Source organism: Macaca thibetana, chromosome 7, assembly GCF_024542745.1.
Source record: "Macaca thibetana thibetana isolate TM-01 chromosome 7, ASM2454274v1, whole genome shotgun sequence".
NCBI lineage: Eukaryota > Metazoa > Chordata > Mammalia > Primates > Cercopithecidae > Macaca > Macaca thibetana.
In genome coordinates, this window is record NC_065584.1 from 38021142 (window position 1) to 38044965 (window position 23824).

At 44.9% G+C, this 23824-nt stretch overlaps 2 protein-coding genes across 13 annotated transcripts in view; one reads left to right on the forward strand and one right to left on the reverse strand.

Annotated features, from left to right (window-relative positions):
- SUSD6 (sushi domain containing 6) overlaps window positions 1–16684 on the reverse strand; it is a 104498-nt gene extending 87814 nt beyond the window's left edge. Inside the window, exon 1 of the mRNA XM_050797394.1 lies at window positions 16435–16684. The gene's annotated coding sequence lies outside the window, so the exon portion shown is untranslated. The remainder of the gene's footprint in view (window positions 1–16434) is intronic.
- ERH (ERH mRNA splicing and mitosis factor) overlaps window positions 1–23824 on the forward strand; it is an 892055-nt gene that overhangs the window by 641771 nt on the left and 226460 nt on the right. The window contains exon 1 of one of the 12 annotated variants that reach the window (XM_050797415.1): window positions 12250–12259. The exons of the other annotated variants lie outside the window; for them this stretch is intronic. The gene's annotated coding sequence lies outside the window, so the exon portion shown is untranslated. Of the gene's footprint in view, window positions 1–12249; window positions 12260–23824 lie in introns of those variants that run through there. 12 annotated transcript variants of the gene reach the window in all.

Sequence of the window (23824 nt, forward strand, 5' to 3'; positions counted from 1 at the left end):
CAGACCAGCCTGGTCAACGTGGTGAAACACCGTCTCTACTAAAAATACAAAAATCAGCTGGGCGTGGTGGCAGGTGCCTGTAATCCCAGCTATGTAGGAGCTGAGGCAGACCAATCGCTTGAATCCAGGAGGCAGAGGTTGCAGTGAGCCAAGATTGCGCCACGGCCCTCCAGACTGGGTGACAGAGTGAGACTCTGTCTAAAAAAAAAATAAAAAATAAAAAAAAAGTCAAGAGCAAGGGATAAATAAAGTCTCTGTAAGGTAAGAGCAGCACTTCCATATGAGACTAAGACCCCCCAAAAAAGAGTCCCATAATCCCACATTCACATGTAAAAAAATTAAAATTAATTCCAACAGCAAGAACATCTGCCACTTTTACTACAAATACCATCTGGTTAATTTCTGATGAGGTGCAGGCACAACTTTACATAGACCAAGGACTGCCTACAGTATGTCCCTAAAAGGTAGCAGCATCCTAATGACAGCTCCAAGGCAGTGTGCCATGCCTCTCTCCCTGGTGTCCTGAAGCTGCTCCTGCAAATTCATGATTAGCCCTGAAATAAATCCAGAGCTTCATTCTTTTCTAAATACCGCTTCCAAAACTTTTAGTCATCACTCTTGAAATCAGAATTAATTCAAGCAAGACTATCTTAAAAAACCAGATAAATACTAGAGCAACATAATAAAAGTCCTGAACAACCTGTGTTTTATAGGGACTTCTACCATGGTAGTGGGAGGATTTCTTTTCCAATGAAGATTCTTATTTTGCAATAAGTTAACAGGGTCCCTTCCATAAGGTCTTTAACATCCTCTAGGATCCACCTGTTGCCAAGCCAAAGGGAGTCGGAGCAGAGTCATCTAAAGAAGTGTGATAGGTCAGTTGCAGTGGCTCATGACTGTAATCCCAGCACTCTGGGAGTCCAAAGCAGGAGGATCACTTGAGGCCAGGGGTTCAAGACCAACCTGGGGAACATAGCAAGACAAAAAAAAAAAAAAAAAATATATATATATATATATATATATATATATATATATATTTTTTTTTTTTTTTTTTTTAATTAGCCGGGTGTGGTGGTGCTTGCCTGTAATCTGAGCTGCTGAGGAGGCTGAGCTGGGAAGATAAGCACTTAAGTCCAGGAGTTCGAAGCTACAGTGAGCTATGATCAAGCCACTGCACTCCAATCTGGGCAACAGAACAAGACCCTACCTCAAAAAAAAAAAAAAAAAAAAAAAAAAAAGTCTGGTGACTTAGTTGGTATTAAGCATGAAAAAATGGGTGCTTCATAGGTAGGCCCCTTCATACTTTTCAGATCCTGATGGGGAATTATTAAATGTAAATCTAATACCCATAGCAAGAAGATATTCAAAGAATATCTACAATGAAAAATGAAAAGTGAACTATGGGGGTTTGCCAGCCACTATTAAATGCATATTTGGAAAAGTGAATATTTGAAACACATGCACACCCAAAAATGATCACACAAAAAAGATAGCACATGCCATCTTCCAATCCACTGTGCAAATTGAGATTTGGTAAAATTTGACACTGCATTGTCTGTATTTTTCACTAATTGGCATTTCATGAACCCTGTGCAGCAGGAAGAGAGCAGGGCACATGTGGGAAGGTCTGATAAGCAGAAAACAGAAAGGGCAAGGATAAGAAGTGTACTGTAAAAACCCAAGGTGGGAAGGTGAGAAGCCGGGTGCTTAATCAGTTCTGGCCCCACGACTGAGTTTGAGGAGGAGAATCTCGCACTCTCTGGAAACCGTACTGGGCAGAAATCACTCAGGGCTTTTTTTCCCCCTCTCAAAATGCAAATATGCAGAAGAGGAGCCCACAGAGAAGCTCAAAACCAATTTCCCACCAAGAATGGCTTCAACTCAACCATTCAGTCCCACCAACAGGCAGATTGTTCCAGGAGCAGGTAGAACACCATGGGGAGCGCTAAAGTGGTATAAGGAAAAAGGCCTTCCTTACGGAAGCAAAGACGTCCTCACACAGGCCACCCAGGTTTAAAGCAGGAGAGGATGAGCAGACTCGGGTGGTGTGGCTGTGCGTGTGGACTCCAGCAGCAGGGACGGTTTCACAGAGAAGGCCAGACCTGAATTTTCTAGATGTGACAGAGTTCAGAGAACTGAGACCACGAAGGGAGTGGTAAAGAGTGTGCCATCTACAAGACCAGGAGGCAGAAAGGAGAGGGGAAACAAGCCTCTCCCTTTGATCACTCTGGATGTGGTCCATCTGCCCTGGAAAGTGGGAAAAGGATGTGGTCCTAAGCTGGCTTCTCTCACTCACTCAGCCCCACAGTGACCCTTGCTAACCCCCTCTGTCCAGACCGGCCATGTTCTGCTGAGTTTCACCTCCACAGGCCTGGCCAGTGCTTCCTGTCTGCACATCCGCGAGGCCTCCGTGGTTTGCTGCCACCCACTCTGACAGGGCTGCACTGAAACATGAAGGAGACCATGTAGGCGTCAGTCCCGTTTCTGCTGCTAACCCAACATCTAGCCTTAGGACAAGTCATCCACTACTCTGTGCCTCATTTTCTGTAACTTTAAAGTAGATAAAACTGCCTCCTCTCTTCAAGCATAGTTGTGAGGATAAAAGCTGATAACAGCTAATATTTACTGGGCACTTACTACGTGCCAGACACTGAGTTAACCGCTTAACCGTCTAGAATCATTTAATCCTCAAAAACCCCCATGGGATAGACACTACTCTTAACTCCCAATTTCAGTTAAAGAAGCTGGAGCTTAACAAAGTTAAGAGAGTTACCCAGAGCCACATAGCTAGACAGAACATCTAACACTACAAAAGGGTCAGCCACTAATTAATACTTCCCCAATCTACCATTTGAGTATCTCTTAGCTGTCAGGCACATACACATCTTTTTAAATATCCCATTTCATTTGATTTTCATAAAATTCTACAAGGGAATACTTTTAAAAGTAATTTTAATAAAGTATTCAAGTTATATATGCCAACAGTAAAAAATTCAAATGAAACAAAAAGTTTAAGAAGTTAAAGTCCCCTTTATCCTTTACCATTCACATGCAGAATTCCCCACACCAGGCAATCATCAATACTTTGGTAGCCACCCGTCTATAAATTGGTAGTGTTAATATCATTTCCATCCTACAAATGATAAAACTAAGTATCGGCCAGGCACGGTGACTCACGCCTGTGATTCCAGCACTTTGGAAGGCCAAGGTGGGCAGATCACCTGAGGTCAGGAGATCGAGACCAGCCTGAACAACATGGAGAAACTCTGTCTCTACTAAAAATACAAAAAATTAGCCGGGTGTGGTGCCGCATGCCTGTAATCCCAGCTATTTGGGAGGCTGAGGTAGGAGAATCACTTGAACCTGGGAGGCGGAGGTTGCGGTGAGCCAAGATCGGGCCATTGCACTCCAGCCTGGGCAACAAGAGTGAAACTCTGTCTCAGAAAAAAACAACTAAGTATCAAAGAGGTTAAATTTGCTCAAGGTCATATAGCTGATATGTGGCAGAACTGACACTGAAGCAGGGTCACTCTGATTCCATGGATACTTTCTGAGAACTGTGTCATTAGGCAATGTTGTTGTATGGATATCACAGAGTGAACTCACATAAACCTAAATGGCATAGCCTACTATACACCTCAGCTACATGGCATGGCCTAGGCTACAAACCTGTACAGCAGATACGTTACTGAATACTGTAGGCAACTCTAACATGATGGTAATTGTGTCTCTAAACATACTTAAACATAGAAAAAATACAATATGGTATAAAAGATAAAAAATGGTACATCTGTATAGAGCACTTACCATGGATGGGGCTTGCAGGACTGAAAATTGCCCTGGGTAAGTGAATGAACGAAGACTGAGTGTGACGGCCTAGGACATTACTATATACTACTGTAGACTTTATAAACACTGTACACTTAGGCTACACTATATTTGTAAAAATTTTTTCTTCCATAAACTAATCTTAGCTTACTGTGACTTTTTTACTTTATAAACTTTTTAATTATTTTAAACTTTTTGACTCATTTGTAATAACACTTAGGTTAAGACATACAGCTGTGACAAAATATTTTCTTTTTTTATATCCTTATCTATAAGCTATTTTCTATTTAAAAAAATTTTTTTTTGTTAAAAAAACGAAGACACAAACACACACATTAGCCTAGGCCTACAAAGGGTAAGGATCATCTATATCACTGTCTTCCATCTCCGCATCTTACTCCACCAGTAGGTCTTCAAGGGCAGTAACAGAACTGTTATCTCCTATAACAATGCCTCCTGGAAAACCTGCCTGAGGCTGTTTTACAGTTAACTGTTTTTTGGGTTTTTTTTTTTTCCTAAGTAGAAGGAGTATAGTCTATATTGACGACAAAAAACATAGTATAGTAAATACAAAAACCAGAAACACAGTTATTATCATCGAGTATTATGTACTATACATAATTGTATGTGCTAGACTCTAATATGACTGGCCATGCTGTAGATTTATTTACACCAGCATCACCACAAACAGGTGAGTAATGCATTGTGCTATGACCTTACCATGGCTACAATGTCACTAGGTGATAGAAATTTTTCAGTTCCATTATAATCTTATGGAGCCACCATCATATATGCAGCAAAATGTCATTACACCACACATGACTGTATGCACATGTTTACATTTTTGTTCCATTAGTACACAAAAACATGTTGACCTTAGGGTACCTGTGCCAAGATGGGGATGGAGGAACCAAAAAGGGGCTATTGCTATCATGTTGCTGGTTGCTGTTCCTTGGCAGGTTAATCAAGCCTGCAATCCTAGGAGGTTTCCCATCTCTCAACATGTGCTATCATACCAGTGTCTGATTTAGCATTTGAATTCTAGCTGACTTAACATCACTACTACATATAAGTACAGTTGCTGCCAAATGCATACCGGTTGCCAAAGGTCTTATCTTTCCCATTTGTACAATGGGACTACAATCTTCCTGACAGTATGTGATGTCTTACATGAAAGCAGTTTGGCCAGGTGCTGTGGCTCATGCCTGTAATCCCAACACTTTGAGAGGCCAAGGTGGGCGGATCACTTCTGGTCAGGAGTTCAAGACCAGCCTGACCAACATGGTGAAACCTCATCTCTTCTAAAAACACAAAAATTAGCCAGGCGTGGTGGCAGGTGCCTGTAATCCCAGCTACTCAGGAGGCTGAGGCAGGAGATTCACTTGAACCTGGGAGGCAGAGGTTGTGGTGAATCAAGATCGCACTACTGCACTCCAGCCTATGCAACAGAGACTCCATCTCAAAAAAAGAAAAGAAAGCAGTTTGTAAAGTGAAGAAATCTTTACTGCTATCAATATGGATGTTCAGTCTGCACAGTAAACATGGAGAAACGTAAACCATCCTCAAGGGGGTTGAAATCTATGAGGAGAAGAGACTAACCAAAACACTAGGCCAGGGGTGGTAGCTCATGCCTGTAATCCCAGCACTTTGGGAGGCTGAGGCAGGCAGATCACTTGAATCTGGAAGTTCAAGACAAGCCTGGGCAACATGGCAAAACCCCATCTCTACAAAAAAATACAAAAAAATTAGCCGGGCATGGTGACGCATGCCTGTAGTCCCAGCTATTCAGAAGGCTGAGGTGGGAGGATCGCTTAAGCCCGGGAGGTCAAGGCTGCAGTGAGCCGCGATGGTACCACTACACTCTAGCCTGGGCAACAGAACAAGATCCTGTTTCAAAAAAAAAAAAAAAAAAAAAAAAAAAAGCCAAAAAACACTAGAGAACAATTCAAAAGTATATAATTAAGTGTTAAACTTTTGTGCTGCAAAGAATTCCTGTGGTGAGATAATCAGTATATGGGAAAGAGCATCTGATAAATACTTGATCAATTAATGAGGTCAGATGTGTTGCTTGAAAAACACCTCATCTGCTACTTTAACATTAGACTCCTAATACCTTCACTATTCACAGAAAGTGATACCAACACCAAAACCCCGAAGTCTATTCATTCTACCATTGCTCACGTATAACCCAAGAAAAAAGCATGTCAGCATTTGTACAGAGCACCCTTCTTTCAACGACGTGCTTTTAAAAAAGCATGGACAGACCTTCAAAGGAGATGACCCACACAATTATGTAATTCCAGAAGCAGTAGAACTGCCCCCCCAAAAAGAGTTCAATTGTGGAGAACAAAGACAAAAGTCTTCCTCGCAACGACTTCCTTGCCTGCAACCTGACACACTGGATACTAAATATATTTCTCTCCAAACTACAGAGGCAAATGTGTAAGTTGGCTTTCAAGAATGAATGATGCCTCCCGAGGCTTTTAAAAGAACAGAATTCTAGAAACAAAGACCTGCTACCTAAAAATTAGCAGGGATGACTTTCTGGTCTTCAGCCCTGTAACAAGAGGGCCCTATAGTTTGTTTTTGACTGGCCTTGCTAAAACATTCTGGAGAACCTCCAATACCCTCTCTCTCCTTCACCTCCCACTGCCACGGATCCTGAGCTGTCTTCTTTTCCTGCCACCAGACAAGGTGAACATGGTGAATGTTAACAGCTTTTTAACACCCTGTTTTTATTTGTTTTTCACTCAAACCAGGCCTTCCTCCAAATGACTCTATTTTTAGAATTCATCAATAATACCACTCTTTCATTCCTTTTCATCAAGGTTCATAACCTCAAAGTCACCCTGCCCTCCTATACTTGTTATTTTAATCCCCTACACCTGATCAATCATTTATTAATCATCCAATTAATCCAGGAGGGGGTACAAGGAAGTGGATGAGACAGTCACCGACCTCAGGGAACTTCCAACGTCAGCTTGGAACCAGGGCCTACACAGAGATGGCCACCCAAAGAGGTAAAATATATGGGGAGGGCGTATGTTTACTGGGAACTAGGTCCTTTACTGCCCCCAGCAGGTTGTAAAGCCACAGATATATCAGGAAAAGAGATCTCACAAATCCACATTTCTATCTAAAATTGAGGCTTGAGGGAGATGGAAGAAGAAAAAAGATTCCCTAAGGAATTCATGCCACTGATCCTCTCTATTCCCTTCTCCCAGTTTCTCATAGTTGAACCCACATCTCCTTTTTTCTTTCAATTAAAAATAGGATAAGTCAAGGACTGAAAACATTCCCAGATTAAAAACTAGTTGATTAAATAAAGCAAGAAACAGGAATCCTCAAAGCACACCAAACTCCTAGACCTAGCTCACTGCAGAGAAACACAATTCATTTCTTTAATAGGGAGCCTGGGGGAACTCTCTAACAATACTTTTCAAGTTTTTCCCTTCCAGGATGACTGTGGTTTGGACCACAGAAGTAACTGACAAATCCCAAACAGCCAAGCTGAAGGTCTACTGTACACAAAAGACTCCTCCAACACTACTCTCAAATTAAAAACCTCATGAGTATTCCCGCAGTATGCTAACTCCACGCCAGCAAGTACTATGTCCATTTTGTTCTTTGTTCACAACTGTATACCTAGTGCCTAGAACAGGCATCCACTAATTATTTGCCAGACAACTAGACTTACTTCCCTTTGGTTTCTGCAGCAACCACCTACCAGCCTCCCACCAGCCTGACATCATAGCCTAACCAGATTATCAGCTCACAAATTATTATGACTTGAGGGTACATGTAAAGGAAAGATGGATCAATGAATTCTTATGAAACTCAGAGCCTGTTTTTCTTGCTATTCTGCTGTGTAACAAGCAAAATCCCCACAGGACAGAAACAAGGATGTAGACGGTCTTCCCATGGCAGAGTTTCTACCTGGAGGCAGATGGAGGATTGATAAAGGGGTGGACCAGATAACATACCACTGGTTAATTTCCTAGCAATGCCTCAAGCATGCCAACTGAAACAGCAGCACCCACACTAAACACAAGACTCTGTTCACTGGTTTTCTGGGATGGGGAAAGCCAGTATATATGACCTGCTTCCTTCGTGCCTGGTTAGAGACATACAGTTATAGATGTGTGGTCACGCTGCATTTAGGTGGGTAGCTGATTCCACATACCCTAAGTCCAAGGAAGTTGAGACACAGCTCCGAAGGGTTTGGTCTGTTAATGGGGTGTGGGGGCAGGATCGGTTCTCCCAGACAGAGAACACACCCATTGGCCTGGGGTCAGGTGGGTTTTTTTTTTTTTTTTTTTTTTTTTTGAGACAGGGTCTCAACTGTGTCACCAGGCTGGAGTACAGCAGCACCATCATAGCTCATTGCAGCCTTGACTTCCCAAGCTCAAGTGATCCCCCAACTCCAGCTTCCCAAGTAGCTGGGACTACAGGTGTGTGCCACCATGCCCAGCTAATTTTTAACTTTTTTTTTTTTTCTCTGTAGAGATGTGGACTCTCACTACGTTGCCTAGGCTAGTCTTGAACCGGTCTTGAGCAATTGTCCCACCTCAGCCTCCCAAAGTGCTGGGATTACAGGTGTGAGCCACCGTACCGGGCCAGGTGGCATTTTTGAATGGCAAAGATACACAGCACAGAAATTTAAAAGTTAAGTAGGCCCAGTCTAAACACAACTACAACAATTTTTTAAAGTGAAAGCAAGTTTATTAAGAAAGTAAAGGAATAAAGAATGGTTACTCCACAGGCAGAGCAGCCCTGAGGGCTCTGCACCCATTTTAAGAACAGTTTTCTTTCAGAAGAATTGGACTTCAAGACTCATTTCCTTTGTAATTTCACTATTAGATTCAAAACTACAATCACAGAAGTAACTTGAATTTGTTCCCAAAAATATGAACCACAACACCCTGCTGGACTCCCAATCCCCATTCCTGGTCCAGGCCCAAAGGAGGGGGAGAAACAAAGAGTTGATCACACCAGGAGAGAAAAGCACTAGACTAGGAATCAGGGGCCTTGGCTTCTCCACTAGCCCTTCCACCTCTCAGGCGAGTCAGCTCTGAGCATCCATTTCCCATTTGCATTTCTTTAGAATGAGGAGGTAGAATAAAAAGAACCCCAAAGTCCCATTTTTCCAACTCTAACATTTCATGAGCCTAGAGTCTCTCTTCATATACTTTGTTATGCAGGGAGTTTTGGTAGCATCTAGATACCAACAGTGAAAAATCTGGATCTTCAACTACGAGTCTCGTCTCACTTCACTCAACCTTCGGAAACTCTTAGGATTTGGGAATCAAATTTGCATTAACAGGTAGGGCCTGCTCCAAATCACAAAATTTTTGGCAATGAATTTTGGCAGAGAAGTTACGGCTGCATTCACACACATTTACACACACACAGGAGGGAACTTTCTAGAAGAACTGATCCTTGGCCTTGGCTCCAGATACAGGAACCCAGAGAAGAGAGTTCAAGTTCCTAGCTTTTGTCTGTCTTGCTGGACAAAGGGCATGTGCCCTATCCCTTCTGTTTCTCTGCAGTGTAACTATCTTGATCCTCTGTTAAATCACTAGGTAGCCTGCATATGCACACTTTCGAGAGCTTTTATTGGGGATCTAGGAGTAGGGAAAGCAAGACTAGCTGTTGAAAGCAAGACTAGCTGTTGGTCACAAGTGCTAGTACAGGCTGAGTGTCCCTTATCAGAAATGCTTGGGATCACAAATGTTTTAGATTTTGGAATATTTGCATATATATAATCAGGTATCTCAGGGATGGGACCCCAGTCTAAACACAAAATCCATTTATAATTCATATACACCTAATACACACAGCCTAAAGGTAGTTTTGACTGCGACCCAAAACATGAGGTCAGGTGTGGAATTTTCCATCATGTGGGTGCTCAAAAAGTTTAAGATTTTGGAGCACTTCATATTTCAGATTAGGGAAACTCAACCTGTGGTTCCAATTACAACAAGGGCAAAAGGAGACATTCTGTTGCATTATTTCATTAATATGGTTGGCATGATGTAAAACCACCCAGGGACACATCCTGTAGAGGAAATGACACTCCAAGCAGCACCATCTGCTCCTTTTTGTGTCTGGCATGATCTGTTTTTAACCTCAGGTCACACCTGAGGTCCACCTGGAAAAGCCCTGTGGCAGCTGCTCTAAAGAGCACTCTTTCTCGGATCTACATTTTCAGGGCACTCACAGCCCCTCTCCCACTTCCCTATCTTGCTGGCTGGCTCTCTAGTCAATAAGCATTCCACTCCCCAACCTAGCAGAAGCCTCTGAGCAGGTGCACAGAACCCTGGCATGGAATTTTTCACAAGAAAAGGAAAAGCTTCTGAGAACTATAAATCACATCTGATAAGGAAGGCTTTGGGGATTCATGGTAAAGTTCTCTCTATAAAACACAAAGATGAGATTTAGAGCTGAGGCTTTGCATTGAAAATCCTCTTTATTTTTTTTAAAGCAGCAGTACATGTGCATTGAATTTAGGCACTATTGCGTCTGTCAACTCTCACCAATGGTTAAAGTTTTGCACCAAATATTTGGAAACAATGCTACTGGAGAGTTCAAACTTTTTTTTTTTTTTTTTTTTGAGACGGAGTCTCGCTCTGTCGCCCAGGCTGGAGTGCAGTGGCCAGATCTCAGCTCACTACAAGCTCCGCCTCCCGGGTTTACGCCATTCTCCTGCCTCAGCCTCCCGAGGAGCTGGGACTACAGGCGCCCGCCACCTCGCCCGGCTAGTTTTTTTTTTGTACTTTTTAGTAGAGACGGGGTTTCACCGGGTTAGCCAGGATGGTCTCGATCTCCTGACCTTGTGATTCGCCCGTCTCGGCCTCCCAAAGTGCTGGGATTACAGGCTTGAGCCACCGCGCCCGGCCGAGAGTTCAAACTTAAAAACAGGATTCTCTCTTTTTGTTTTTGGGTTTTGGAATTTTTTTGGTGGCACCTTTTCTTGATCCAGGACAATATCCGCAACACCACAGTAGGGCCAAGAGTTTACTATAACACTGTTCTTCCTCAAACAAACTGCATAACCTAGTAGAATGTTAACCTCAAAGTAGAGATATGGATGGATGCAGCTTTAAAGATACCTCCTTGAGAAATGAAAACATATACCCACAGAAAAACTTATACACACATGTTCTTAGCAATACTGCAATATTATTCGTAACCAAAAAACAGAAACAACCCAACTGTCCATCAGGTTATGAATGGATACACAAAATGTGGTATATCAATATAACAGAACAGCATTCAGCAATAAAATGGAATGAAGTACAGATACATGCTAAAACATGAATAAGCCTCAAAAACATTATGCTAAGTGAAAGAAGCCAGTTATTAAAGACCACATATCATATGATTCCAGCTATATGAAATGTCCAAATAGGCAAACCTATAGAGAGAGAAAGATGAATGGTTGCCTAGGGCTAGATGGGATTGTAGAGAAATAGGGAGTGACTTTTTGGGGTGATGAAAATGTTCCAAAAGTAGGTTATGGTGATAGATGTACAACTCTGTAAATATACTAAAAACTACTGAATTGTACTTTAAATGTGTGAATTTTATGACGTGTTAAAAAAAAAAAGCTAAGTGAAAAAAATACAAAGCTGAATGTACAGGTACTACCAGCTGAAGACAGAAACAACAGAATCCACACTATGTTTATGTTAGGGTGGTAGAATCATGCTGATTTTTTTTCCCTTTTATTTTCCAAGCTATCTGTAATCTTGCGCTTCCCCACCAAAAAACATCTCTCAGTCTTCCTTCAAACAGTTTGCATAGACTGCTATAATTTAAAAAGGAAATTAAGTAAAATCACCTTGTTCCCTTTTTGCAGTTACCTTTTACAAGCCTCCGTCCATTTAGTTTGTTGAGCTCAACTGAGAATAATCTAAAGGAAGAATTGGTTAAACAGGCTCTTATGCCATTCCCAGAAGCCAGTTTCATTTTACTGTCTTTGTCAGAAGCTGAAGCCTAGTCTAGCCAAAGAAAATTTCAGCAAGGACAGTTTACATAAAGGGCAACTCCACACTCTAATCTTAAATTTCTGTGGGTGAAGGCAAGTCACTGCTGGCAGTAGGTTGGACTTGGAAAGATTAGACATTCCCTCTACTCTACAAAGGGTGGCAAGAAAGGGGAGGCTGGGAAAGATCTCTATTTGTGTCTCTTCTCTGAGGTTTTGTATCCAATCTCCAACTGCAGAATCCTGAATCATTTTTCATCAGAGAAAATCCTCTTCTGAGTAATAAAGAATTGTCAGTCACCACCTCTGCCGTCTGCGAACCCACTGAGAATCTATTACTGTCATCAGGAATCCCAGGCTAACTTCCCTTAAACCAAGCAAGGAGGCTTTGCCAAAAAATAAAATAAAATAAAACAAAACACTTGTGTATGTGTGTAGGGGGGGAGTACATTTAAGGGCACACTGCTATCAGGTAATTTTAAGGATCTACTAACACTGGCGACAGTAACAGGGAACTACATCTGTTTCTGCTTGAGAAAAATGCTTCAGTAATATCCTGTTTCAGGAGTACTGTGTGAATTCTTGGCACGCAGCCTTCAGATGTTTCAAGGGTGGTTATTTTCCTTTTTTGAGATACAAGAGCCAGGGAGGGAGACTACATCACAGGCAACACCACAGTCTGTGAAATTAGTTTCAGTTCTCACTGCTGCACTTCCTGCTGTCGCTGTATCCAGTACCTTCACAGACGCTTAACTGTCCCAAGCCTTGATAGTAGCACAGTTGGCCTTTCATGGCTGAAGTGATCCAGCTCAGTGCCACTGCAAGGTCCACCAGCAGAGCGACTTCCACACTCAAGTAAGAACCAGAGGACGAGAGAGCAAATGGAGGAACCCTGCTGGTTTCCAGGCCAAAAAAACTAAAAAGGCAAGAAAAAGGACACCATCGCAGACACATGAGCACAAGAAGAACACAGGTGCCTAAGAGGCTCTGCCGCGAAAACCTAAGCCTTGTAAGAGGTACCTCTTTCCCCAGAACTTGTACTTTTTAAGATAAAAGGTTCTTACACAGAAACACAAACTCACACTCATCCAAGGGACACACAATGGCTGTTGCCTTGAATCCAAGCCAGGGGTGGAGTGAACAGATCTTCATGCGCAAGGACAGTCCACCCAAAGGTTCCTGAGTAGTATGGAGGTCATGAGAAACCTGGGGAAAGTCTCTATTTTCCCTAGTTTTGCATTTGTCCCAAAGCTTACCCTTAACCAAATGTCCTAATCCTCAACATTCAAGTCTGCAACAAAGCAATGTTTGCTCTCAAAGTTGAAAAAAAGACAAGACATGGGGTTCCTTCCTCTATTGGCTCCTTCTGATCTATCTCCTACTGCTTGAGCGAACACCCTCTAACAAGACTTCCATAGTGTCCAGACAGAAAGAAGAGGGAAAATAAATCCTGCTTGTCAGCTTCAACTAGGAGACAGCATGTCAATTCAGGAGCTTAATAACTCACTTCATGTATGGCAATTACACAACCTGGGCCCAGTGGATCTGCTGACGTTCGGGCCTGCAAGTGTGAACTATCTCTTAGTAAATGGGGAACTAGAGGGGAAAGACAACCATGTGTGCCCTCTGGCCTTCCCTCTCTGCTGGCAAGTGGTTCTGCTTCATTCTCCACAGTTCACTTGTTTGGTAGTGAAATAAGGAAGAGTATGTACCTCACTTTTTTTTTTTTAAGATGCTGTATTTCTCCCAGCCCACAAATGATACCAGTAGTAACGTGGTTGTCAGAAGAGCTAAGGATATGAAAAAAGGGCAGAAGAAATATTTGAAGCAAAAGTCAAGTTTTTATGTGGGAAACGGACAAGCAAAGAGGGAGTGAAACAATGTTTCGTAGCAATAAACTTGAAAGAAGTTCTAACTTTTAAGAAACCAGGTGAATTATTACCTTTTGGAAGGGGGGTGTGTGTGTATGTAGAGGGAAGGCTGCCGCAGGAATTGCTGCCCCAGCAAAAGAGCAAAGGAGGATATCCCCTACTGAGAGATGCACCATTACATAAGAACACAAGCTCAGGCCGCACACGGTGGTTCACTCCTGTAATCCCAGCACTTTGGGAGGCCAAGATGGGCAGATCACCTGAGGTCAGGAGTTTGAGACCAGCCTGGCCAACATGGTAAAACCCTGTCTCTACTAAAAATACAAAAATTAGCCAGGCGTGATGGCATGCACCTGTAGTCCCAGCTGCTCAGGAGGCTGAGGCAGAGAATCGTTTGAACCTGGGAGGCGAAGGTTGCAGTGAGCCAAGATTGCGCCACTGCACTCCAGCCTGGGTGACAGAGTGAGACTCTATCTCAAAAAAATAAAAAAGAACACAAGTTCAATCATCACACCTCAGAGACTGGCCAGGAAAACAGACAAAGTGCTGAGATCTCTTTATCTGCCAGCCTGCATCTGTAACACCTCATTCCACCCTTCTTCCTCTTCTATCTCACCAAATTCTGGGCTTTCAGAAGGTAGGCTTCAGCGAAAGAAGTCAAACTCAGCCATTTGACAGTGGATTTGCTCTCAGGTGTTCAAACACTGAGCATCCTGGCACCTGGCTCTATCTAGGTGTAAGTGAGGATTTGTTTCATATGCCATTTCTACTACAATATCCAAAAAATTACTCTGTAGACAGGAAGTCCTATCTATCAGGACTCATACCAATACTGTCCTCTGTTTAACTCGCTGGGCAGAAGTTCTTTCAGCAGCAAATGGCCAACAATGAAAGCTAACAACATAAACCAAAACAAATTGACTTAAAGGCTGTGAGTCCATGAGAGCTGGATTCTGACTTATTCAATGCAGTACCTGCAATACATAGCACAGTGCCTGGCATACATTGTGTATCACATAAATACTTGGGAGTACTGAAGGAAAGAATGAACAAATGACTCTTATGCAAACATACCGTAAGTGTGTACCCTGGAGAAAGAGTTTAGAATGCTCCTGATCTGAGAAACAGCCTGAAGCAGCAGTGCTTTGAGAAGGTTTTAGAAAGACTCCAGGTTCAATTTTACCAAAAGGTAAACAAACCGGAAACCAGCAGTATAATCTAGTAGTTCAGACTGTGGGCTCCACCATGAGATACCTAACTGACACGGGCGAGTTATTTAACTTGTTTGGTTTGGGTCTCAACTAGAAGAATGGGGATAATAATATCTACCTCAAAAGTCTGTTGTTTATTAAATAAGTTCAAAAAAGTAAAGCCCTTAGCACAAAGCTTGGTACTCAGTAAGTCCTCAAGAACCTTTCCATATCATTGCTGCTTAATTAAATACCTTCTTTCCTGAGATGCAGAAATACCTCACCCAACTCCAGGAAAATTTTAATTTCTGGTTGAATATGCTTCTAGCTAAAAACATAAAGCCCAGAGAACTCAGAAGTCAGTGCCAAGCACATGTCTCTACTAGCCTCCACTAGATGGTGACAATTTGGGTGTGGAATTCCCAAAACAGAAAAGGTGTGTGTGCGTAACTCCTATGTATTTTTTTAACACAAGAAGAACGAAAACAGCAAGAAATGAATTAACTACTGTGAAGGGTGGAAAGCCACGCTTCCCATCTCTGTAGATCAAAAAAGGGGGTAAATCCCTAGGCCTAATTGAACCAAGTAATCTTACTGCACCTCTGGAAGAGCACACAGGAGCCCAGTTAGCAAGAGCAACAAAGCCCAGCATGTCGCCTGCCACCGAAAGAAAATTTTGTGGGAACAACAGCTTTAGGCCTCTTTGCCCAGACGCCAACTTCCCTTTAACCAGACCAAGACTTTATTTTGACGCCTCTTTGCTTCTGGGTCTTGCTGTCCGCATAACCACCTCCCCCTCCTGCTCCTAAATTCATCCAGAGTAACTTTTCTCCACTTCAGCAGCTCCCCAGCCACGACTCCCATGAGGGAGAGTCAGATCCACACTCATAGCTGGGGTCTCAAAACCAAGCGTAAAAAAGGAAAGTCTGTATGTACGTGCCTACTTTTTGAAAGAAAAGAGCTGGTTTCGGGGAGTTTAGCCTGGTTAACAAGAGACGTTTTTGAGATTAAAGAGCAGCCGAGGCGCGGGGGCTCCCGAACGCTGCGGAGCGCACAGGCGAGCTCTGAGATTTCCTCAGGAAATCCACCTTCTCTAAGCCAGCCCTGCCCGCCCCAGCGCAAGCCCCGCAGTTTTGCTGGGCTGAGGGCAGTAATGACAGTGGCACAGAGGGCCTCTGCCTACCTCCTCCGCACCCACCGGCACGGCGTCTGGCTCTGCCGGCGCTGCCCCGGCAGCGACGCGGGACGGCGCGCCCCGGACCGCAGGTCACTAAGTTCCCGGCCGCAAACCAGCCGCTGGTCCCCCCGGCCGCGCAGCCCCCACTGCCGGCCCGCCGGCCGCGCCACGCCAGCGCGGGGCTCCCAGCGGCGCGGTTCGCGGCCGGGTGACAGCGGGCCGGCGCAGAGAAGAGCGGGGAGCCGCCGAAGCCGCCGGCCCGGGCTCCGGCCAGCGTCACTCCTGGGCGGTGCGCGCTGGTCCCGCGCCCCTGACAGCCGGCCGGGCGCGTCGGTGGCACAATGCCTGCCCCGCCGCCCCCCGCCCGCCGTGACAACTCACCCGGGAGCCGGCGGAGACCTCCGGGATGGGGGCGCTCACCGCTTCCACGCCGCCGCTTGCGCGCGCCCGCAGCCTTCTCGGGTCTAGGGGAGGCCCCGCGTGCCCCTGTCTAGCTCGCTCTGGCCGGCGCTGTGGGCAGAGGAAGCGGGCGGGAGGGAGGGAGGTGGCGGGGCGGTCGCCGGCTTGGGAGAATAGAACTCGGCGGTAGCGGCGGCTGCAGCGTCCGCGTCACTAACCCAGCTGTACCGCGCGGGCGGGGGAGGCCCCGAGGAGGGGAGGGGGCGGGGAAGGGGCGGTGCCAGGCGCGCACGCAACAGCGACGGCGTCGCGCCGGCGTCGCGCCGCCGCGACCGCCCCGACCGCCCCGCCGGGAGGCCCCGCACGCACGCGCCGCCGGCCGGGCCAGGTACCCACGGGAGAAGCAACGCGGTTGGGGAGGTGGGGGGTCCTTAAAGGGACAGTCCCTCTGCGCTGGAGTGGATGGGGCGGTGGCACCGACTCAGCTGGACTGTGCGGCGTTTGCAGTGCGCTCTTCAGTTCGTTTACTATTATTATTTGCATTATTGAATTACTATGATTTGAAAAGAATTGTACTGCCGTCAGGTTTACAAGGCTTTTGACGCATGTTGCCTTGTTACCTGTTGAATTGCTCGTCTGACCTATCTCTGAAGCAGGTTATTATCTCCCTGTTAAGCAGTACTCTAAACTGGTTCCTAGTCTGCCAACATTAAAGCTGCCCGGGGGGTGGGTGGGGGTGAAAATGCAGATTCGGGGCCCCACCTCCAGCCATTGTGGTTCAGTGGGGTCGGACTTGGGAATCTGTATTTTCACTAGCATTCCGAAGTGAGTGATCCTTCAGCATGCTAAAAGCACACAAGGGATCTCAAGGTTGAGAAAACCGCAGTTGAGGCACGACTGGCAGAGCCCGGGCTAGAGGCCTGCCACATTCCTAACTGTATTTCCCCTCTTGAGCCTTGCCTCCTGGGGCTATTTTCTAGCACATACTGAGTGAGCAGTTTGTGCACTGTATGGCTACATCGTTTATTGGTGATCTCTCATGCAGTGTGTCCTCGGTTTATGTGTTTACAGGGCCCGTGGCGCCTTGATGGGGAGGACTCTGGCTTTTTATCTTTGTGCCCCAGGGCCTTGCACCTTGTAGGTCTCCGAGGTCCTCAATAAATGTTAAGGAACTCCTACTTGTAAATCAGTGGTAGAGTTCACATCTGGACCTACAGACTTGTGTCTTTGCTGCAGCTTGGGTCAGGCAGGCCTCTTCTCCCAGATGCTCTTGGACAAAAGGATACACCTTCTCAGGGCCTCTCACCAGCCCTCGTTCTAGTAGGCTTTCAGGAAAAGTGCTGTGAATTAACAGGGCATGTCCTTGTGAAGTAGCTTGAACCAAATAAACAGGATGCTCCTCCCCATGCACACAGACCCATCCCCAAAAGAACCCTTCCCTTCTGGGCCCCACAGCAACCTGTGGCTTGTTGCCTTTTTCATAAGCCTATCCTTGTTCTGCCTTCTTTCGTCCTTGCCTTCTTGGGTCCACACTCATTAGAGAAGATGGGCACCCCTCCCTTCCTGCTCATTTGGGGCCACACTGCCCAGACCACTAGAAGATTGAAAAGCAAACTTCAGAACTACCTGGGTCTGCAGCAGAGCGCAACCAAATCAGTGTGGGCAGCAGGAACACGCCAGGCAGACCCAAGGCTCAGGGAGGGGACAAGGAGGGAAGGAAGCAAGGGAAAGGGATGGAGGAAGAATTGGAGAAGGCGAATGGAGAGAAGGAGAAAAAGAAAGAGAAGAAAGGGAAGAAAGCAGGCATGGATGGTTCAGGTCAGATCAACTGCTGAGGTAACTGAGCCCTTGGCTGTGCACTGAAGTCAGTTTGGCCACTAAGAGGCTCAGTAACTTCATGCAAGAACTGCCACCTTATAAAATCCCTTATGAGACCCTATGCAGATCTGTCCATCACTACCCAAAAATCCTCAGCTGGGCACGGTGGCTCACGCCTGTAATGCCAACACTATGGGAGGCCGAGGCGGGCGGATCACGAAGTCAAGAGTTTGAGACCAGCCTGGACAACATGGTGAAACCCCTTCTCTACTAAAAATACAAAAATTAGCCAGGCATGGTGGCACATGCCTGTAATCTCAGCTACTCGGGAGTCTGAGGCAGGAGAATCGCTTGAACTCAGGAAGCAGAGGTTGCAGTGAGCCTAGATTGTGCCATTGCACTCCAGCCTGGGTGAGAGAGTGAGACTGTCTCAAAAAAAAAAAAAAAAAAAAAAAAAATCCTCTCCCTGACCTTCAGGGTCCACAGAATGAACTCAAACTCATCAGCAAGGACTGTAGTATCCTGTGCTCTCCACAATTGGGCCCAAATGCTCTCCATCCCTCCACACACCCCACTCCAGCCTCCCCATACCACCTGCTGGTCTCTAACAAGCCATTCCTGTCACATCTCAGTCACAAACCAGGTGCCCATGCTGTTTCCTCAATCTTGAAGGCCTTCTCCACTTACCCTTCAGAATCTTCCCAAAGCTGCTGCTTCTACTTTTCTGTGGCACTTTGGTTGAGCCCCAAAGTGCCACAGAATAGTATTAAATTAAAAATTTTAAACATTTTAAATATGTATGTATGTATGTATGTATTTTGACGGAGTCTTGCTCTGTCGCTCAGGCTGGAGTGCAGTGGTGTGATCTGAGTTCACGGCAACCTCTACCTCCTGGGTTCAGGGGATTCTCCTGCCTCAGTCTCCTGAGTAGCTGGGATTACAGCTGGGATTAGCATCCATTTCCTTCTGCTTTGAATTGCCAGAATCAGGGTCAAGTCTCCTCCCTTTATAAATGCCGGCTCACCAGCCTTTCCTGTCTTCTCTTCCTCTCCCATCTGAAGTTCCATTGGCCTCCTCTGTTGAGCTGATGAAAAGCCCCTGTTACATTCTACACATAGCCCTTGCTCTTCTCACCCGCAAAATGGAATGGTGCTTCCTTGTCTGGGGTGAATATCATCTTTCTGTCATTGAAAAGATCTCACAAGATGAAGGTTAAAAATAATTTAGACTTAGACATTCTCAAGTGGGAGGGATCATAGATTTTTAAAAATAAAATTGTTTAAAATTTTTAAGTTTTTTTTTTTTTTTTTTTTTTTTTTTTTTAACAGCTTTCTCACACTGTAATCCCAGCATTTTGGGAAGCTGAGGCAGCGCGATCATTTGAGGCCAGGAGTTCAAGACCAGCCTGACCAACATGGCAAAACCTCATCTCTACTAAAAATACAAAAATTAGCCAGACATGGTGGTACACGCCTGTAATCCCAGCTATGTGGGAGGCTAGTCAAAAGAATTGCTTGAACCTGGGAGGCAGAGGCTGCAATGAGCCAAGATTGCGCCACTGCACTCCACTCCAGCCTGTGCGACAGAGTGAGACTATGTCTCAAATAAATAAATTAATTAACAGCTTTATTGAGATATTCACATACCAGCAAGTTACAGTTTAAATTTGTATATTTATTTTGTATAACTTTACAAATTGTACAAATTTGTACATGTACAATTGTACATTTAGAGTGAACAATTCAATGGTTTTTAGTATATTTACAGAGTTGTACAATATTTTAGAACATTTTCATGACCCTAAAAAAACTCCTATACCTATTAGCAGTCACTACCCATTTCCTCCCTCCCTACCACCTTCCCTGCCTCCCTCCCTAGGCAATCAACAATTTACTTTCTGTCTCTATAGATTTGCCTATTCTGAGCACTCCCTATAAATGGAATCATACAAATATGTGGCCTTTATAATTGATTTTTTGTTTCTTCCACCCAACATAATGAATTTTAAACCAGAGCTAATTTTTTATTTTCACTTTTTAATTCAGACCCTGCCTTACTCTAAAAGGACTTAAGATGGCTCTTTGAACTAATATTCCTGGGTCCTTCCAGATTTCCAGCATAAATCTTTTTTTTTTTTTTTTTGATGGAGTCTTGCTCTGTAGCCCAGGCTGGAGTGCAGTGGCATGATCGGAGCTCACTGCAACCTCTGCCTCCTGGGTTCAGGGGATTCTCCTGTCTCAGTCTCCCGAGTAGCTGGGATTACAGGTGCGTGCCACCACGCCCAGCTAATTTTTGTATTTTTAGTAGAGACGGGGTTTCACCATGTTGCCAGGCTGGTCTCAAACTCCTGACCTCAGTGATCAGCCTGCTTCTGCCTCCCAAAGTGCTAGAATTACAGGCGTGAGCCACCACACCGGGCCAATTTCCAGCACAAATCTTAATACTCTGCTCTAAATCTAGGTGCTGGAAAATGGCATGGGGGTTAGATTAGTCCCATTTGGTGGTGAGTAGAATAGCCAGCCATCCCAGTTTGCCTGGGACTAAGGGGATTCCTGGCACGTGGGACTTCCAGTGCCAAAATTAGGACAGTCCTGGGCCAATCAGGATAAGGTAGTCATTCCTATGATAAGAGTCAGGAGGCATGGTACTCCTTTCATCTCCAAGGAATCTAACAAGGGGTGTGTGCCTTTACTGCTTGTAGGCAAAGGAGTTTGGCTCTCTGAAAGTGAGAGAAAAGGTTCAGAATAAGTACATGGAATCTCAGTTGCTATGGTTATTACATACAATAGTAGTAATGACAGCTACTATTTACAAAGCACCTACTGTGTGTCAGGTGCTTGGTAGGGACTTTATGTGTAACCTCAATGTTGGCAACAGTCCTCCAAGTTAATTATCATTAACACCATTTTACAAGCAAGGCTTAGGGAGATTTTTTTTTGACATATCAAAACCACATAGTATGTATGTTGCAAAACCAGAATTCATTCTTGTTTGTCTGTTCCAAAGGTCACACTTTTCCAAATAAACCATGTGGTTCCTCCCACCCCCAATAAAAATAGCAAATAAAGACTGAAATTGTCCTCATAGATCTCTTGCTTTTTAAAAAAGTGCTTTTTTTGCATATCAGCTAGTTTTTTTTACAACATCCCCATAAAATGAAGCGACATTATTGTTCCCAGTTTTACCTATAAGGAAGTTGAGGCACGGAAAGGTCACTAGCTTATCTGATCTCATATAGAAATTAGCATGAGTTTCATGTTTTGATTCAAGATTCCTCGGGCAGCCTTCAAAGCCCTGTGAAAGTAAACCCATTTGACCCCAGAGGAGGTGGAAGTATTCAGCCCACCCTCACCGCAGAATGTCAGAGTCCAAAATGGGTGGGTTGTACAGGGCTAGGCCAACAGGAACTGAGAAGCAATTCCCACTCCAGAGGAGGAATATCTGGGCTCAGGTGGTTATCTGAATTTGTGAGCCTGCACCATCACCAGGGGCAACCCTTCTTGGAGCTTGTCGGGAGCCTGTGAGAGCCAGGCTTGGTGACGCAATCCCTGCCGGCCACCGGTCGGAGGGTGCTTTGTAGAGATCATAGTTCAGGGCTTAGATCTAGGCTATTCACAGCAGCAGCTATGATTCCCTATCCACTCCAACTCTGACCCTAGCCCTAGAAAATGTGCACTTGAGGCTGCCCAATTAGCAGGTACATATAAGAGGGCAACCTATCCCTTGAAGCATGTCTTTGACAACATTCTTTCCCTGACACAGATCAGGTTAACTGGTAAAAGTGTTGGCCCCATTTTTCACACAAGGAAAAACTAAGGTAGAAAGGGAGCATCTACCTGCTATGTCCCCAGATGGTATTCCAGTGGAAGATGAATGAATACCAAATCCCCCCACCCCTGGTGCCAGCCAGCCTGATATCCTGCTGTTCCTCTTTGCCTTTTGCCCAAGGGCTGGGCAGTGACTCTGGGAGACAATCTGCAGGGAAGAAGGAAGGGACTGGGGATAGCCTAGGGCCTGAGGCCTTTCTAGACACAGCCAGCCCACAAACCTCTCCCATATACATGCACACACACACACACACACACACACACACACACACACACACTCACACTGCTCCTGGTTATTGGACTCTGTATTCCCTCCCTGATGGTTCCTTTTCATGTGATTTAATGGGGAGAAGACGGAGCTGTGAAGCTCTGGCAGATACACCTCAGAAGGTCTTGGCTCTAGGACTTGTTGGCTGGATCGATAGGGTCAGTCCCTCTTTTTTGCTAGCCAGGGAGCTTCAAAATCAGGGTATTTTGATACCTCCAAAATCAGGGTATTTTGAAGGTGCTGATGATGGACCCCAAGGTGCAGGTTTTCCCCCAGGCATGTCAATGAACCTGAAAAAAGCTCCAATACATTAAGTATGTACTGTCTGCCAGACACTGCTAGTGGCTCCACGTATATGATCTCATTTAATCCCTGCAATAGCCTCTGAAATAGGTATTAATACTATTATCTTCATTTTGCATATGAGGAAACTGAGGTACATAAAGTTTAAAGATGAGGCCAAGGCCACAGTTACTAGTAGCATGTCCTGCTTCTTACGGAATACAGCTGTAATTTGCACTGTAAAAAGCAATGTGATTTTTAAAGGGGGACCAGAGCAGGTTACCTGCAGTGGTGTGCTGAAGAGTGCTCAAACTGTCAAGAATCAATTCTAAAATGTCCAAGATTTTCGTAAGCTAGCTGTTAAACACAGCCTTTGTTAAAAATTAAATTATGGCCAGGAGCAGTGGCTCACGCCTGTAATCCCAGCACTTTGGGAGGCCAAAGCAGGAGGATCACTTGAGCTCAGAAGTTTGAGACCAGCCTGGGCAACAGAGACCTCTTCTCTACAAAAAATACAAAAATTAGCCAGGTGTGGTGACAGGTGCCTATAATCCCAGCTACTGAGGAGGCTGAGGTGGGAGGATTACTGGAGCCCGGGAGGTCAGGACTAAAGTAAGCTGTGATTGTGCCACTACACTCCAGCCTAGGTGACAGAGCAAGACTCTGTCTCAAAAATAAGTAAATAAATAATATATATGTAAAATTAAATTATAGTTGTTAAAGTAATAAATACTCAAGTTACCACTTCCTAATTATTAGTTATTTTACTACATTATATATTTTTTTTACTTTTTCTGCCTCCCTCGTCTTTTTTTTTTTTTTTTTTTTTTTTTGAGACGGAGTCTCGCTGTGTCGCCCAGGCTGGATTGCAGTGGCCGGATCTCAGCTCACTGCAAGCTTCGCCTCCCGGGTTCACGCCATTCTCCTGCCTCAGCCTCCCGAGTAGCTGGGACTACAGGCGCCCGCCACCTCGCCCGGCTAGTTTTTTGTATTTTTTAGTAGAGAGGGGGTTTCACCGTGTTAGCCAGGATGGTCTTGATCTCCTGACCTCGTGATCCGCCCGTCTCGGCCTCCCAAAGTGCTGGGATTACAGGCTTGAGCCACCGCGCCCGGCCTCCCTCGTCTTACATTATACTCTTATCTATGCTTTCAAGTTTATTTATGTCTCTTATATCTA